Here is a 15,972-nt window from a genome sequence, read left to right on the forward strand (position 1 = left end):
CCAAACATTTCTCAAACCTTTTCCAAACCTCATTCATTTTCCAAGATTCAGCTAGTTCCAATATCAAATTATTTTCAAGGCGAATCAGTGCCCATAATAAACCTCTTTTTAAAATCAAACCAGCTCAAATACTAAATCATTTATGAAGTCACTAACTCAAAATTAAACCATTTCCAAAGTTAATCCAGTTTCATATTCCAAATCATTTCCAAAGCCAATTCCTTTACATTATCGAGAATAGCTTCAAAACCAGGAAAAGCCATGTTTCATAATAATCAACTAAATAACCTTTCAAACTAATTTCTTTTCAGCAATCACAAACTACTCAAGCAATCAAGCAATCAGCCATTCAGTCCAGCAGACAACCACATTTAGAAGACAATCATAATCACAAACATATGTTCTCTCACATTAATATCTAGTTATCACAACTCTGTAATATAAATTAAATTTTAAGAAAAACCCCTACCTCAGTTAGCTGAGTCCACGTAACTAATCGTGATAATTTCCTTTTCTTTCAATTCATGGCGACAGTGATAACAATAACCCCCACGGGAACAGCAACAGCCCCGTACAACAGCCGTGTTAATATAAATTGCAATTACAGTGACTGAAACAGTTTCAAGAAATCCAAGACAAAGGACATGTATCAAAAATCGAATCAGAACAAGCATGACAAAGATAGTAAAACATGTAAATGGCCTAGAATCGAAAAAGATATCCGACCAGAATCATTAAGAATAACTCTGGTGTTGGCTCTCAGCGGCAGAAGAACAGAAATCAGACCTAGACACCCGTTCTAGCAGCATTAGCCTCATCCCATGTGATTAAGGCAACGGAGACACCAACAATAATCAGAATAGTGGCACAAACTAGGAGCAGAACATATTTTGAAAGGTTCTGAAATGTAAACTCTTACCGTAATGAAGGAATAATGATTGAACCAAACTGCAGAAAGTTTGGCGGTAGTTCTAGCGGCGGCAGAAACGAGACGGCGATGGACTTTCTGTGGCGGCAGAAAAACTCGCAATGACCCCAAGCAAACAGGCTTCGGAGATGGTTTTCGGCGGCGGCAGCAGTGGTATGAAGCTCCGGCGACGCAGAGGCGCGGCAAGAAGCTACAGCAGCGGCGGATCTGGCGACGGGGAACGGCGGCTGAACGCGGCGGTGATGGCAGAATCGACTCCCTCTCTCTCTCTTCGTGCACTCTTCTTCTTCGCGGTTCTGTTACTCGCGGGCGGTTCGGCGGCGACGACTCAGTGGCGCGGTCCCCCTCCAAGGTCCGACGACAACGCGACGATGGCGGTGAAGTGCGGTGCAGCGGCGACGCGACTTCTCAACCCCGCGCTCCTTCTTTCCCTCTCAGATCTCCTCTCTTTTCTGTCAGCAGCGGCGGCGACGGTGGTAGTGACGCCCACCGCACCGCCTTCCCTTCTTCCCCTCTCCTTGTTCTCTGCAGCCCCACTTCCCTCTTCTTCTCCCTTTCTTTTCTTTCTTTTTCTCCCTTTCTTTTCTTTCTTTCTTTCTTCAGGCGTTGAGTGGGTAACTGTGAGTGAGAGAGGTTGCGACGTGTGTGTGTGTTAGTGTAGGTAAGAGTAGAAAATTAGGTTTAGATAAAATTAAGGTTAGGTTAGATATTTTATTAAAATTTTAGGTGTAGTAGTGTAATTTTATAAAATAAATAAAAAATAGGATAATAATTAAAATCAAATTAAATATAAAATATCCATCTTTAAAATACCTTTCAATTAAAAATTTGTAAATTAGTTTCAATTAAATACTAATTAAATAAAAATTGGAGATAGATAAATTAATTTCCCTTCATTTATAACATAAAGTTAAAATACAAATATTTAAAATTAAGGCATATAAAATATTCAGTATTTTTTTCAATTATAAGAACTCTAAGTCAAAAATAAGAGTTTACTCAATTTTTTATATAAAAATCTTCAAAATATAGTCTTAAACAAATATAATGCATCATAAATAATTAATTAATAACTTTTAAAAAATTTAGAGGTCTTACACCTTTTGCCGAATGGCAAATAGAATCCCAGCAACAACCATAAGGTTATGGATTTTGTGCATCAAAAGCTCCACACCAGGCAAAGACGCCTCTGCACAACAACAACATCATCATTTCAATTCTTACGAAAATTAAAACATATACATCAGATCAAATAATAAGGAACACACATAGCTCATCATCGCAAACCATTATGAATCTGTGATTGAACAAAAAGGAGTATGAGTAGGGATATCTAGAAATCGTACGTTTATTTAAAGAAGACGACTACTTACATAAGCAGAAAATATAGAATCATCGCACCAAGACCGTGCTGGCCGCTTCTGGTGCTGCAACTGTGACTTCTCTTCCCTTCCGTCTATCGCCATCCGAATCATCTCAGCCTCACCAAATTGCATGCCCATTGTTGTGGATGCTAGTATGCATCTCTCGCTCCTCCTGTCGTGTCTCTACTTCTTCCCTCTGCTTCCCCGCAACAAACACTGTACCATAATGCATGTCACCATCAAGAAATCTCCGCTTGACAAAGAGAATATAGAGATAACACAAATAAAACAAAAAAAAAAGTGATGCAAAGAGATATATAGATCTAGGAGAAGAAATACATGAGAGAGGATACAGAAAGAAAGAGGGTTATGGTAAGAAGAAAATTGAAATTTGATTATTTGAGAGATGGTTTGAATGCTTGATAAGGTTGTGCATATTTAAAATTCAAATTTCAATTTCAAATTACATATAGATTTAGTCAAAATTAAAAGGACGGACATCAGGAACATCTTGAAAATGAAGATAAATCCTTGTCTGGACGCAAATCTAGTGTATATGGACAGAAAGATAGACAAATATAAAATTATTATATCATTGTTATGCTCTCTGCTTTCATAGTCTCATTGCATGTGCTCTTTGTGGCGGCGACTCAGTACTTTTCAGCGATCTGTTCTCTTCCGCCGCTTCCTCCTTCGTATTCATCACTACAGCATTGAAGATCACCACGAACTCCACCGCACCTACTACGACCACCACCGCCATAGCATGGTCTACCACCGTAGCAGTCGCCATCTCATCCACCGCTGCAACCCTACCACCAGCGATAGCGTTGCCTCCATTGCGATGACTCCCCTAAAGGTTGGAGCCATCAGGTACAGTGACATTCTCTATCTTGGTGCATACACTAACTCTATAATCTCCACCTCCGACTAAAATTAGGAACAATAAGAATTATAAGAAGAAGACGAATAAGAACTACCGAAGAAGAAGATATACAAAAATAGAATTAGTGAACAGAGAAAAAAAAGGAAAGGAACTGAAGATGAAGAAGTAGAAGCTAAGAACCGAAGAAGAGGAAGAAGAAATAAAAATGGAAACAGAGAATGGAGAGAATGTCTTTTTTAATTTTAATTTTGTATTCAAATTTTAAAATTTGAAATTTTAGGCGTGTGTACATGTAAATTGTAAAGCAAGATGAGAAAGGGGATAAAATGTCGGATACGGTCATGAAAAGTGTGGTGTAATGAAATTGGTTTGATGTTGGAGTGTAATATAAGTGTCATGATTATTAAAGGCAACGAAATTTTGGTGGATAAATAGTCATGAAAAGTGTGGTGTAATGAAATTGATTTGATATAGGAGTGTAATATAAAGTTTGATGATGATTGAAGGCATTGAAATTTTGGTGGATGAATATGTATAATAGAAATTGAGAATAAACCTGATGATACGTAGAAATTTCACTATAAGAATAACTTTCTTTTCAATGTATGTTATAGAATATTATTGGCTTATTGAATTTGTTGCACTCTGTGTAGTCAAGCGAAAACTTGATTAACCAATCTTTGTTGGTTGAGCTCGGTAATCTTTTTAAAATCGTTCTCTTAATATGCTCTTTGGCAAGATGTCAAAGTTGAATGAAATTAAATGTTTTGGCATAGTTGGTTTTGTTTGTATTTAACAAATCTAAATTCTGTTTTCCCAAACTTTCACAAGTCCAAGCTTTTTTGCAACCATTTATCTGAATTGTCGTGAATAAGTGTTATTCACTGATAGTTCAGACAAATAGTTGCAAGAAAGATGAAGGACTCCAAAATCAACGAGGATCCAATTTCATGAATTTAGAAACCACATACAGAAGATGAGTTACCAATGTCTCTAGGCATCATCCAATATCTTCCTTCACATCCTGAATCCGAAAATGAACGTTTGAAATGTGAACAATGTCAACTTTAAACGCAGCCAGGGCATCCATGCATGAAACCAAAAGGATTTTGAACTTAGAAAGAGTACCTAGTATAACCCTCTTTTAGATGTTTCACAACTCTGGTAATACAATTATAAATATATGAAGATTGACCATCCGTTCTTGCTTAAAAAAAACTCACGGCCTAAATGCCTAATCTGTTTAGCTAAAAGATTTTATAAAAATATCAAATTTGAACTATTTAATAAAACTATTAAAATCATATCAAATCTAAAACGAGTTGAGTTATGAGTTCTCGTTGGATAATCCATTCCACTCCCTCCCTTAGCCATAAGATAATAACCCTAATATTTTGGTTCAACCAAACCAGTATAATTAACAAAAAAAAAAAAAAACAAGCCCGATTCGCACTGAAGACCGGATAAAGTATGCTTTTTAAAAAATAATATAAAATATAGTGTTCAACTGTTTATCATACATTTAGGCTGCATTTGTTTATAGACACGGAATACTGAAATAAGAATACAGAGAATTGTATTTGACAGCTGAGACATAAACAGAAATATTATGTCCAAAAAGATTGAATTAGTGTATTTTGTGTTCATACTGACAAAAAAATACAGAGATATTAACAAAAGATACAATTTATTTTTTATTTTTTTTTATTATTCATGTTAATTTTTCATAATTATACTTTTTATTATTATATCTTCTCAAAATTTTTGAATGAAAAAATGAGAATAAATTAAAATTTTATAATTTGTTCTACTTTATCACAAAATAAAATATAAAAATACTAAATTATATATCTCTATTCTTTATATATGTTCTCAATATCTTGTCTTATTCTACTTTTAGAAATAAACACAATCATAAAAATTGGTTACAATTAATTTTGTTGTGAATTTATGGGGGTTTACAATTATATTGTGCATATATAAGTTAGATATTGATTTTGAGAATTTTAATTGCTACTGTTGGAGGCCTGGAGGGTACATGGCCTCCATGGGTTGGTACATGATCATGTCTCAACCTAAGAATTGAAAGTTCGGCCCCTTTTACAAATCTCATGACTCTAAGATAACGTTTATTTTAAAGTAGTGAGATTGAGATTGAAAGATTATAATCTAATATCATATTTGTTAGTTGAGATCGGTACTGAAATTTTAGTTTTTGTTTTTAAAATTTTAGTATTTTAATATTTTAAAAAAGTGGGATATACGAGACTGAAATTTTTAAGGATAAAAACTAAAATTTTAATAATATTTTATATTTAAATATTTTTATTTTAATTAATTAATTTTATTTTTATTTTTTATACAAATTAAATTAAAATTTTATTATTATTTCAGTCTCTGCTTCCCACTTTACATTAAACACAATATTAAAATTTATTTCAATCTCTATCTTTAAGTCTCAATTTCTTAATTTTTGTCTCTCTTTAAACACTACTTAACAGTTGATATTTTAGTGCGAATTTGTAGAGTTTGTTGTATATCGGGAACGATTTTGGGTTTGAGATTGTTCTGATATTGTTGGTAGTAGCTGGAGGTTGCAAGTAGTTTCTGATAGTAATTAGTAATTGTCAAGTGATTGATGCTACGGTATCAATGTTACGGATAAGAGTGAATGGGAGGTGAAGTCAACCAAATAATTTTAGAGAATGACAGGATTAATATGTCAATAAAATAGAATAAGAAAAAGAAAAAATAATACTAATATTTTAACATAAAAAAATCTTTTTAATGAATAGAAAAAAATTACGGATTAACACTTTGAAAAATATTCACTATATTAAAAATAATTATAATATAATATATTATAATAAGATATTTTTATATTATAAAAAGATGTTTATTTATGTCATTTTACTTGTTTAGAATATGATATTTTAATTTCTATAACTATTGAGATATATATTAAAAAAAATTTAAGTATATCGAAAATACTGGTGTTCCAATTGTTTTAACCGTTGATCTGAATTATAAAAAATATATATAATATATATTAATTGAAATCAACTATTAAAATAATTGGAACACCAGTTCTTTCGATACACTTAAAATTTTTTCTATATTAAATAATACATCTGGTTAAGATTTGGTGAATAAAAATGTTGTTCATATCAATCAGAGAAAATCTACAAAAAAAACCTGCAACGGATTTTTCCTTTTTTTTTTAGTTTGGAATGGATGAATAATCTATCCAACTTAAATTGTTTTATCATAATATATAACGAGTCAATCTGTCAATTATTTATGTGAATTATGTCGAGCCATTTTTTTACAAGCCATTTTTTACAATGGAGTTTTATTTTTTATTTTTAATCTTTTTAAATTAATTCTTAAATACATATATTATTATAAATTTTATAAATTAAAATTTTATTGAAAAATCGATGAAAAATAATATTAGAATATTTAATTTTGGTCATTTTTTTATTTCTCTAAAAAATTTTTAATTTGTGTAAAATCTTAAAATTTATTATTTTATATATCATTGTCATATTTCACTAACAAAATAACAAAATATATATTAAAACCTTTAGTCATATTTTATAATTTTATATATAAAAAATATGTAAATATTTTACTTAAATATTTCGCTTCTACATAAATAAAATTAACACAAACTGAACCAAAAAGCAAAAAAAAAAAAATCAAACAAAAAAATTTATTTTGGATCCTGCTAAAAAAATTGTATTTTTATGTTAAATATATTTTTTATTTTTTATTTTCATCTGAGTTGTTTCTCAAGCATTACATTAAATAGCTTAAATTTGTTGTCTTTTGCACTTTAAAATTGAATTAATTAAGTTATTCTTTTACCTCATAAATCTCAACCCTTTCTTACCATTTTTATTAATTATTAAGATTTTTTGACAAGTTTAAAATTATTTTCATATATATATATATATATATATATATATATATATATATATATATATATTGTTTTTAGCATATAAGTTTGTTCACTACAAATAAAGAATCTATCTTAATTAAAGTATGTATTTAATATTAATAATTAAATAATATTTTTTTCATATATAATTTTGTTAATCTTTTATCTTTTGAGGCCAAATTTGTAATTTTTTCTTGTAAATTTTGATTTGATATATTCATAATTTATTTTTATAGATTTTATTTTATAGAAAGTGAAGTTAAATTCCGAGTTAACTTTTTTATTCTTACAAGTTTGTGAAATTAGATTAATAAAATAAATAAATAAATTTAACAATTAATAATTTAGATTTGAATAAACTAGAATGAATTTGAGTAAATTTCATAAATTCACATAAATATGTATAAATTTGATAACCCACGAATATATTATTTTAAACCTATTTTGCCCACTTAAGTATTAAAACTTGTAATTTCATAAAAAAATATCTTTAAATTAAAATTTTTAAATAAAAAACATAATATCTAGCTATATTTAATAAATTTTAGTTTTTAATATTATATATTTATGATTTGTTTAAAAATGGATAATTAGGAGAGAGAGAAAAAATTTTTCATAAAGTAAAGTAAATTTTTATTATTGAATTTTGATTGTTTAATTGATATGAGAAAAATAAATTAGAAAAGATTTGAAATTATTTTATAGCAAAATATTGATATATAAGTGAAAGAATTTGCATGTTTCAACTTTCAAGTAATCTTTAAAATAAATTCAAATTAAACTATAATTTAATTATAAAAATAAATTCAAATTCTATTTAAATGATTTATTTGATCAAACCAAACTTTATAATTTAATTATCAAAATAATAATTAAATAATAATTTAATAAATATTAAAATAGTTGTTAGTATATAAACTTATAAATTTTAACATTAAGCAGGTAGTAAACAAATTATGCTAAATTTGCCAATTAAGATTGCTATATTTAACAAAAATGCTCAAAGACATGATAACATAAAGTAATTATCATAATAGTTGCACGCTAAAAAAAATTTCAGTAGTATTTTCTCATTAAAATATTTTATTATTAACAAATATTATATATGATCATTATGACCATAAATAATTATTATATTGGTGATAGGAATAAAACACGCAATTCTCTACTTGAAAAAATTAGAGGAGCAACAATATTCACTCACAATAAATATTAATGCCAGCACAATAATATTCAATAGCAGCGAAAAAATCATAAACCAGAAATTAGAGACAAGCTAATACACTAAGATTTTTAACGTAGAAAACCTCCTCAATGAGAGAAGTAAAAATCACAAGTCACCAAGACCAGGAAATAGCTTCATTATGATGAAAAATAGGGTACAAGAGAGTCACAAATTACTGCACAAAATGTGCATACAACAAGCCAAACAACTCAAGCTTCAAAGCTTACAAAACAAGAACAAGAAGATGAAAATACCACAAAAATAGAACTACTGTGCGTGGCCAATATCTCCAACTACAGATATCGAATCAAAGATCTGAACAGTGAAAATAAAGAACCAGATGTTCAGAACACACTGTCCAAATTTGAGCTTGATCCAACGGTAAATGAATCTGCAACAATCAATTTACGGAGACAGCTTTGTATATATGCGAAAATGATTTTCTCTCTTCTCTTCTCTTTAGTGTTTGGTGTTCTTCTTGCAAAAGAAGACCTCTCTCACTCAACCCTAACTCATCTCAGCCACTTTAACTATTCATGAGTTTGGATACTAACATTTGGGCTTTTCTCCACATAGGAAGGGATCCCAAAAAAATCCAACAAATCTCCCCCTCACGACTATGTAGAGGTAACTGCCAATCCGGCGATTAGGCAATAAACTTCAAACTTCCATCTTGGTAATGCCTTGGTCATCATATCAGAACAATCCTCATTAGTATGAACCTTTTCAAGTTCCAATAACTCAGCATCCAAAACATCACGTATTCAATAATACCTCACATCAATATGTTTGGATCAAGAATGAAAAGTAGAGTTTTTACCAAGATGTATAGCACTTTGACTATCACAAAACAATACATACCTCTCTTGAGTAAACCCGAGTTCCTTCAAGAATTTTTTCATCCAAAACATCTCCTTGCACGCTTCGGTGATGGCAATAAACTCGGCCTCGCCAGTAGACAAAGCAACACATTTTTGCAATCTAAATTGCCAAGACACAGCTCCACCCGCAAAATTAATCAAGAAGTCTGAAATAGACCTTTTAGAGTCAATATCTCTTGCCATGTCTGAGTCAGTGTAACCAACTAGAATAGGCTTATCACTTTCATAACACAACTTTATGTTAGAAGTAGCACGAAGATATCTTATTATCCATTTTACAGCATTCCAATGCTCTCTTCCTAGGTTTGAAACAAAACGGCTAACACAACCAACAGCATGAGATATATCCGGTCTTGTGCACACCATAGCATACATTAAACTACCCACGACTGATGCATATGGAACTTTTTTCATGTCTTTCTTCTCTTCATCACTTGATGGACTTTGCTTGTAACTCAATTTGAAGTGTGTAGCAAGAGGAGTACTAACGGTCTTTGCTTTCTCTATTTGAAATTTGTGCAAATTGTCTCTATGTATTTCTCCTGTGACAATCAAAGTTTCTTCTCCTTTCTATCATGCTCGACTCTTATACTAAGAATCTCCTTTGCCGGCCCAAGGTCCTTCATTGCAAATGACATTGCAAGTTGCTTCTTCAACATATCAATCCTAGAAGCATTCTGACCAACAATAAGCATGTCATCAACATCTATCAAAAGGATAATAAAATCATTACTAGCAAACTATTTAACAAATACACAATGATCAGAAGTAGTCTTCTTGTAGCCTTGTTCTGCCATAACAGACTCGAACTTCTTGTAAGCTTGCTTCAAGCCATACAAGCTCTTCTTCAGTTTGCAAACATGATCCTCTTTGCCTTTTACCATGAAACCTTCAGGTTGTTCCATGTAAATTTTATCCTTAAGATCACCATGAAGGAAAGCAGTTTTCACATGCATCTGCTCTATCTCTAAATCAAGACTTGCAGTCAAACTCAAAACAGTCCTAATAGAAGATCTTTTCACAACTGGGAAAAAGATTTCATTATAGTCCAATCCCTTTTTCTGCCTGTATCCCTTGACCACCAATCTATCCTTGAACCTTGGACACTGAGAATTTTCTTCATGCTTCAACCTATAAACCCACCTGTTCTGCAAAGCTTTCTTCCCTTTTGGCAACTTCACAAGCTTAAATGTTTGATTATCATACAAGGATTTCATTTCATCTTGCATTGAATCAAACCATTTCTTATTGTCGTCACCTTCCATAGCTTTTGCATAGCATTCAGGTTCTCCTCCATCATTCAAGATCACATATCCATCAGTAAATGTCACATACTCATTAGAAGGATACCTCGTTGAAGGTTGCTGCTCTCTAGTAGACATCCTAGGATGGAAACCTGGTGAATTTTCAGGTAGCTCAGGTTAATTATCAGCATCATTATCAATTGGAGAATCAATCGGATCTCCCATCTCTTGGTCATTAGGAACCAAAGGCTCATTTTGCTGCATATGCTCCTGATCTTGATTCTCTGCTAGTTCTGACGAAAGAGGAGGCTGAACTAGATCTACATCAGTCAAGTCACTACTCTCTTGTGAATGACTCTCCTCTGCTTTATCAATGTCTTCAATGGTCTGGTCTTCAATAAACTCTATATCATGGCTTCTTACAAGCTTCTTTTCAACTGGATCATAAAGCCTGTAACCAAACTCATCTTGACCATACCCAATAAAAATGCACTGCCTTGTCTTCACATCCAACTTGGACCTCTCATCCTTTGGAACATGAATAAATGCTTTGCATCCAAAGACTCTCAAGTGACCATACAAGACTGATAAACCCCATTTTTAGGGTTTATCTTGTATTGATTTTAGGGGATTTTATTACCTTTTCTCCCATTTATTCAATGAAATGGTATGGTTTTGTATATTCTCCTTTAATTGTGCTTAAAAGTGAAAACATGCTTTTTAGGTCTTAAAATAGCTAAATTTAATTCACCTTGATTCTATTAGATACCTTGATATTTTTGCTAAGTGACTTCAGGTTTAGGAGGCAAAGATTGGATTGAGGGAATGAAGAAAAAGTATGTAGGAATGGAGAACTCATTAAGAAATGAAGGAATCGCAAAGCTGTCAAGTCCGACCTCTTCGCACTTATTCGATCATAACTTGAGCTACAGAGATCCAAATGAGGCGGTTCCAGTTGCGTTGGAAAGCTAACATCCGGGGTTTCAAAAAATTATAAGATTTTCCATAGTTGATACACGTATAGGGATGCGTACACGCACTGTACGCGTACGCGCCGATAGTGGCACATGATTTACTTAATGCAACTCGTGGCCAGCGATTTTAGAAGCCTTGTGGGCCCAATCCAACTCATTTCTGATGCTATTTAAGCCAATGATTGAAGGGGAATCAACATACTTTTTATTATTAGTCATAGTTTAAGTTTTAGAAGTAGTTAGAGTTAGTTTCTAGAGAGAGAAGCTCTAACTTCTCTCTAGAATTAGGATTAGGATTAGGTTTAGTTCTTAGATCTAGGTTTTCATTCATGCTTTCTTCTACTTCTTTTTCTCAATTCCTTGTTGTTGTAATCATCATTCTTCTATTCTTTTGTTGTAATTTCCTTTATGTTGTTCTTATACTTTGTTGTAGATCTACTCTTGTCTCTTCTACTTTCTTCCAATTCCATTTGAGATAATTCATAATAATTGTATTCCTTTTGATTGTTGTTGTTGATTTCTTAAATTCAATTGTTGTTAGATTCTACTCTTGTTATCAATTTACTATGCTTTTCCTTTGTGCCTTCCAAGTGTTTGATGAAATGCTTGGTTGGATTTTAGTATAGATTTTATTCCTCTTGGCCTAGGTAGAGTAATTAGTGACGCTTGAGTTATCTAATTCCTTTGTTGATTGATAATTAAAAGTTGCTAATTGATTTGGATACCACTAAAGTTAGTCTTTCCCTTGGGAGTTGGCTAGGACTTGTGGAATCAAGTTAATTCATCCACTTGACTTTCCTCCTTGGTTAAAGGTTAACTAAGTGGTAGCAATGAACAATTTGTGGTCACAATTGAGGATGATAACTAGGATAGGACTTCTAGTTCTCATATCTTGCCAAGAGCTTTGTTAGTTGTTAGTTTATTTTCTTTGCCATTTATATTTCTTGTCTAAAATCTCAAAAACCCCAAAATATCTCATAACCAATAACAAGAACACTTTATTGCAATTCCTAGGGAGAACGACCCGAGGTTCAATACTTTGGTTTATAGATTTTAGGGGTTTGTTACTTGTGACAAACAAATTTTTGTATGAAAGGATTAGTGTTGGTTTAGAAACTATACTTGTAACAAGATTTCATTTGTGAAATTATAAACTATCAAAAATCCATTCATCAAAATGGCGCCGTTGCCGGGGACTTGGAATGGTGTTTTGTTATTGGTTATTGTATATATGTGAATAGTGTGAATATCTTGCTTTTTGCTTTATTTGCTAGTTATAGAATTTTATTTCTCTTGTTTTTCATTAGATTTTGTTTCTTATTTTCTCTTTTTATCATGAATTCTCACTTTGGCTATGAGTGTGATTATAATGAAGAGATGTATCAAGGATGGGATAATCAAAGGTAGGAGAAGCCATATGCATATGATCAATCCTCTTGGCAACAACCTCCACCAATGCACTATGAACAAGAGCCATTCTATGATGCATACCAATCAAATGGCTATGGTGAATCACCTTGTGACTTTCAATAACCACCACCATATGCCTATGAGTCATATCCTCAACATAGCCCTCAACCATACTCACAAGCCTCTTTTCACCAAATACCTCCATATGACCCTAATCCTTATCCACCATACCAACCACCTTTTGAGCCATATGCACCACACATAGAACCGCCACCATTCCAACCTCAATACTTCCAAAAACCACCTTGAACAAATGAAAATTTTTAACCACAAGATGAATTCTACCTTCCACCACAACCTCACATGGAAGAATATTCATGTCCATCGATCCAAGAGCCATATGATCCTAATCATGATATCCAAGCGGAACAAGAGTCAAGGGATCGTCTCAAGGAAGCATTGGATCAATTTCAGGCAACCATGGAGCATGTTGTGCAACAAGTGGAAAAAGTGGAGAATGTTGAACCACCACACCCTAATTATGATGAACCACCCTCTTATTATGAATCCTTCCTCCCAAACAATGAACCCTTCTATCCACCCCAACCTCCAATAGATGACATCCTTGATGTTCTCGTGCAAGGACAAGAGGAGATGACAAGGGTTGTGCAACAATTCATGACCGCCTTGGACGAGGTGGTAAGCCGGCTAGCATCCCAACTTTTGGACACTCAAGGAACTCCCATGGCTACATGTGGAGAATTAAAAGAAGAGCATAGCATGAAGGAGAGATTGAAAACTCCGGTGGAAAAGGAGGAATGCTACTTTGTGTTAGAACAATTGGAGGAACCTATGATTATTGAAGAAGAGGAAGAAGTGGTTGAAGACTTAGGAGATGCAGAACCTCCATGGGAACCTAGAGTAATAGAAAACTCCTCCAAGAAGATTGAAGTTGATGTTGAGGAGGAATGTGCACAATCCCCAAGGCATATCCCATATGAAGACTTGGAAGGAATAGAGCAAGAATCGAGTTTCCTTGGAGATGAAGATCAAGTATCAAATCCTAGTGGTGGTGAATCCTTTGAAATTGAAGAACCTTCTCCCGATGAAGAGAGCGATGTGGAGGTAGATTTCTCTCAACCTCCCATTTATGATTTGAGTGATGGAGAAGAGTTAGATAAAATTGATGAACAAAGGATTGGAGTTGAAGAATCTTGTGAAGAGGTGGAAGTCCTTAGAAAAAGAAGGACGGGAGTTGAATACGCTTTGTCATGATCTTTGGAAACTTCTTTGCCTAGGTTGTCATATATTCCTTCACTTGAGTGGGTAAAACTCATTTCTATTAGCTTTATTGTCCCACTTGAGTATGGTTTGCTTGAAACGGATGGTCAACTTAGGATGATTTGCGGGATAAAGCGTAAGAAAAGAATGTTTAGTGGATGGCGTTGCAAATCAAGGCTCATTTTGGTTGATACTTCAAAACTTAGATGCAAAGGTTAGGCTAGTGCTCACTTGAATAGGTCTACAAGGAGAGTTTGGTATTATATTGAGAATTCCTCTTGCTTGCCACCCGGATGGATCAATGACGATCAACTTCAAGACGGGTGTGAAAATAGAGTGTGGGATCCCAGATTACAAGAAGAGGATCAAGTTTGGGAGCCCATGGTTTGTGAAGAACTCCATCAAAGTTTGGAGCTATTAATTTTGAATGATGGAGCTTATTGGAGAATCAAGCATTGGTGGGAGTTCCAAGATGAGTTCAAGCACAAGCCACTTTGATGAGGAGCTCCCCATAAGTCCAACTTAAGGACAATAAATAAAAGTGCTAGGTGGGAGACACCCCACCATGGTCAACTCTTTCCACTCTCTTCTAGATTTGATTAATAAGTAATTTGAGTTACCATTGTAGGCAGTTTCATCTTCATATAATTGTTTTAGTAATTGGTTGCTAGTTGCTTGTGGAGCAAACTTTCCTTGCTTATAATTGAAAACCCTTCAAAAACCAAAAATATGTCGGTAATTTTGGATTTTTGGTTATTTTTGAGTTGTAGGTAGTGTTAGGGAGATTTTTAGTCATTTTTAGTATTTCTGAAAAAAAAATTTCAAAAAAAAAATCGAAAAAAAAGGGGTCGGAGTGTGCATACGCGTCGATGGCATTACATGACTTTTGATACATTTTCCAGAGAGTTGTGCTAATTCTGCGCAAACATTAAGCCCCTGGCACAACCTAATGCACGCGAATGCGCATTGCGCGCATGCGCGCCGATGGCATAATCCGCAATGTGCGCGCCCGCGCACATGCCGCGTACGCGCCCATGATCCCAACTGCACAAGGCGCGCGTAAGCATGCATGGCGCTTACGCGCGGATTTGCACCCTGTTTTTCTCCCTTCCCTTTTCTTCTTCTTTCTTCTTCTTTCTTCTTTCCTTCTTCTTCTGTCTTCTTCTTCTTCCTCTCTTGAAAAAATAAATTTTAAATAACAAAAATAAATAAATAAATAAAAATAATAAAAATAAATAAATAAATAAATAAATAAAATACTAAAAAAAATTCTTCTTTTCCTCCATTTTCTTTTATTGCATTTGCTTATTTTCTTTCATTGTATTTTAATTTTGTTTTTATAGCTTATTCTTATTTTCTTTTCTAAGTTTCTTATTCTAATAATGGTGTTGAATTTTCCTACTCAATTGTTGATAATCTTCTTGCATTCTTTTGGTGCTCTTGACTTGTTTGATATTGATGGGTGAGGAAATTTCTATGTCAATGCTTAACCTTTGATGATTCTTGCATCCTTTGTGCATTGGCATGAACTTCTATTGTCTTTCATGACCCATTCTTTCTTGTTTGAACTTGATGCTCAACATGCTCTTCATGCTTTGATTTTACTCTTGCATCAAGTATTAGTTGATATGTTTTGGCTTATTTTGTTTTCTCATCAACATGTTGTAGCTACCATGTAGTAGAGAACCATACTCTTACTTGGCATTAGCCCCCGCCTATGTTCCTTTTGCTTTGATATCTTTGTTATAGGCTTAATTGTCTTTCTTTTTCTCTCCTTTTAGGTTGGCCACCAAGAAGAGAAAAAGGAAAAGTTTCTAAATGGGATAACAAACAAGT

This window comes from Arachis stenosperma, chromosome 2, assembly GCF_014773155.1.
Source record: "Arachis stenosperma cultivar V10309 chromosome 2, arast.V10309.gnm1.PFL2, whole genome shotgun sequence".
Classification (NCBI taxonomy): Eukaryota; Viridiplantae; Streptophyta; class Magnoliopsida; order Fabales; family Fabaceae; genus Arachis; species Arachis stenosperma.